At 43.7% G+C, this 3,823-nt stretch overlaps 1 pseudogene; it reads right to left on the reverse strand.

Moving 5' to 3' along the window:
• Nucleotides 1-1,551: 1,551 nt before the first annotated feature.
• On the reverse strand, nucleotides 1,552-3,209 carry Hsp90ab1-ps9 (heat shock protein 90 alpha family class B member 1, pseudogene 9; annotated as a pseudogene).
• Nucleotides 3,210-3,823: the final 614 nt, after the last annotated feature.

Genomic DNA, 3,823 nt, shown 5'->3' on the forward strand with positions numbered 1-3,823 from the left:
GTGATAAGTGGATATTAGTCCAAAAGCCAGGATACAATCCACAGACTACATGAAACTCAAGGAGAAGGACAATCAAAATGCAGATGCTTCAGTCCTTAGAAGGAGGAACAAAAATATTCACAGGAGGAAATACGGAGACAAAATTTGGAACAGAGACTGAGGTAAAGGCCATTTAGAGAATGCCCCACATGGGGATCCAACTCATATACATACAGCCAGCAAACCCGGACGATATTGCTTATGCCAAGAAGTGCATGCTGACAGGAGCCCCTGATATAGCTGTCTCCTGAGAGGCTCAGCATGACAAATACAGAGGTGAATGCTCGCAGCCAACCATTGCACTGAGAATGGGGTCCCCAAAGGAGCAGTTAGAGAAAGGATTAAAGGAGCTGAAGGGGTTTACAACCCCATAAGAACAACAATACCAACCAACCAGAGCTCCTAGGGACTAAACCACTAACCAAAAAGTACACATGGACAGACCCAGGGCTCCAGCTGCATATGTAGCAGAGGATGGCCTTGTTGGGTATCAATGGAATGAGAAGCCCTTGGTCCTGCCAAGGCTCGATGCCCCAGTGTAGGGGAATGTCAGGGCAGGATGGCAGGAAGGGGTGGGTGGATGGGTAGGGGAACACCCTCATAGATGCAGGGGGAAGGGGATGGCTTATGGACGGGAGAGCAAGGAAAGGAATAACATTTGATATGAAAAAAAAAGAAGGAAAAGCCTGACATACATTATTTGTTTATAGAACTTAGGCCCATTATGGAATTCTTTGATGAATTTTAAAATCATTGCAGAAATGAGAATTATATACGATACATGTTTCTTTTGGAAACTGACAATTTGCTCTTGACAAGGTTTTCTAAAATTTCTCCATTATCTTATTTCATTAAACTGTATTCTAATATGCTTTCCTGGTGTCCATGTAAATTCGGCAAAACGCACTATGTAAGTAACTGCCTACTTGTTACATTTTAACAAATCAGGTCTGAAAATATCTGTGTTAATTAATTAAAGTTAACCAGACACAAGCCCAGAGTACTTGCTAACTCTTATTAAAGGGATACTTTGCACCATTGTATACAGAATTGCCACTGTGTGTATGACAAAATTAGAATGTTGCATTTCTATGACAATAAGACATTGAAAGACTGAATGTTTTTTAACCAAAAAAAAAAAACAAAAAAACAACAACAAAAAAAACCTACCTTAAAAGTTCCACTTGCATCCCTGTGATTAACCATGTAGAAATAATCATTGCTATTAATATAACATATGATGGGCTCTGGAGTCACATACTTTTTTTATTTTGCATACTTTTAATTTCAGAACAAAATAAAACAAACAAAAAAACACAATACACAACACCCAACCCTGCTATTCTGTGGGAGGGGATCTTCCTGCCTTAAGGCACAAGGACAGGATAGAAGAGATTCTTGTAGACATGAGCAGAGAGCCAGGTGGGTGAGAGCCAGTCAAAGCTGTTGGGGGAGCCACAGGGATACTATACAGAGGGCGGGGGCTTCCCAGGAGCCTTTAATCCACTTCTTTCATGCGAGAGGCATCCTCATCACCCTCCAGTGGGAGGATCTCATCAGGAACAGCAGCACTGGACTCTCCTCCATTGCCTTGCTCTCCTCCATTTTCTTCTTCTCTTCCTTATCCTCCGGTAGCTCCAGGGCCTCCTTGGTCACGGAGACCAGGCTCTTGTCATCGAACTCCTTGAGCTGCTGCACGCAGTACTCATCAATGGGCTCAGTCATGTATACTACCTCAAAGCCTCATTTCCGCACACACTCCATGAAGGCAGAGTTGGCCACCTGCTCTTTGCTCTCACCAGTGATATAGTAGATGGACTTCTGTGTCTCCTTCATGAGAGACACATACTCTGACAGGGAAGTCATCTCATCTCCAGACTGAGAGGTATGGTAGCGAAGGAGCTCAGAGAGGTGGCGATGGTTAGTAGAATCCTCATGGATTCCAAGCTTTAAATTCTTGGAGAATGCCTCATAAAATTTCTTGTAGTTCTCTTTGTCTTCAGGCAACTCAGAGAAGAGCTCAAGGCACTTCTTCACAATGTTCTTGTGGATGACTTTCAGGATCTTGTTCTGCTGGAGCATTTCTCGGGAGATGTTCAGAGGCAGGTCCTCGGAATCAGCCACACCACAGATGAAGTTGAGGTACTCAGGTATCAGCTCATCACAAGCTGTCCATGATGAGCACATGACGGACATACAATTTGATGTTGTTCTTCTTCTTGTTTTCAAATAGGTCAAAGGGAGCTCGCCAGGGAATGAAGAGCAATGCCTTGAATTCCAACTGCCCTTCTACAGAGAAGTGCTTGACTGCCAAGTAGTCTTCCCAGGCATCGGTGAGGCTCTTATAGAATTCACCATATTCCTCTTGAGTGATGTCATCAGGATTTCTGGTCCAGATGGGCTTCGTCTTATTCAGCTCTTCCTGGCCAATGTACTTCTCCTTTATCTTCTTTGTTTTCTTTTTCTTATCTTTGCCGCTGTCATCCTCCTTGTCAGATCCCACATCCTCAATCTTAGGCTTCTCCTCATCCTCCTTATCTTCCTCCTCCTTCTCCCCTTTCTCTTCCTCTGCCTCATCATCACTGATCTCCTTCTCTCGCTCCTTCTCCAGGTAGAGGGTGATGGGATAGCCTATGAACTGCGAGTGTTTCTTCACCACTTCCTTGACCCTCCTCTCCTCTAAGTACTCTGTCTGGTCTTCTTTGGGGTGAAGGATCACTTTGGTACCCCAGCCAATGGGCTCACCATGGTCTGCGTGGACGGTGAAGGATCCACCAGCAGAAGACTCCCAGGCATACTGCTCATCATCGTTGTGCTTCGTGATCACAACCACTTTCTCTGCCACCAGTAGGCAGAGTAGAAGCTGACACCAAACTGCCCAATCATGGAGATGTCTGCACCAGCCTGGAGAGCCTCCATGAATGCCTTTGTACCAGACTTAGCAATGGTTCCCAAGTTATTTATGAGGTCAGCCTTGGTCATGCCAATGCCTGTGTCCACCAAAGTCAGCATGTGTTCCTGAGGGTTGGGGATGATGTCAACCTTCAGATCTTTCCCGCTGTCCAACTTGGAAGGGTCAGTCAGGCTCTCATACCGAATCTTGTCCAGGGCATCAGAAGCATTAGAGATCAACTCCTGGAGGAAAATCTCTTTGTTTGAGTAGAAAGTGTTGAAGAAGTGAGGCCCCAGCTTCCAGTTCCTGTCGCCATGCCCGCTTCTCAGTGCTAGGCCGAAGTGACTTGGTGAAATCTTATATAACTGGAAGCCCAAATAGTCCAAGCAATAGAAAAGTGTCTTAACAATTAAATTTAAATCAAATACTAATGCAATAAAAGTCACTCTACTAAATCTTTTAAGTAGAATGAAACTTAAATTGGACATGCAAGTAACTGACATGTGAGCAAAGTACATATCAGGGTTTGAGTCCACCAATATTAGCTTCGTGTTCTGAACAGGAAAGCCTGTGGACTTTCACACAAAATATTATAATTAAAATGACAATTATTCTAAAAAGTTGCCAAGTGCTTTATTTGTTTGTTTAGGTTTGTTTTTTTTGTCTTGGGGACTATTTGTTTGTTTGTTTGTTTGTTTGTTTGAGACAGAATTTTTTCTTCATAGTCCTGTCTGCTCTGGAATTTGCTCTGTAGACCAGGCTAACATCAAACTCAAGACCTGTATGCCTCTGTTTCCCAAAGGCTTGGATTAAAGGCATGTGTCACATCTGGATTGTGCTTTTCTTGTTTTAACCTCCAAAGAAAATTGTGAAGTAGGTCTGCTAAGGCAG

Source organism: Rattus norvegicus, chromosome 2 (genome assembly GCF_036323735.1).
Source record: "Rattus norvegicus strain BN/NHsdMcwi chromosome 2, GRCr8, whole genome shotgun sequence".
Lineage (NCBI taxonomy): Eukaryota > Metazoa > Chordata > Mammalia > Rodentia > Muridae > Rattus > Rattus norvegicus.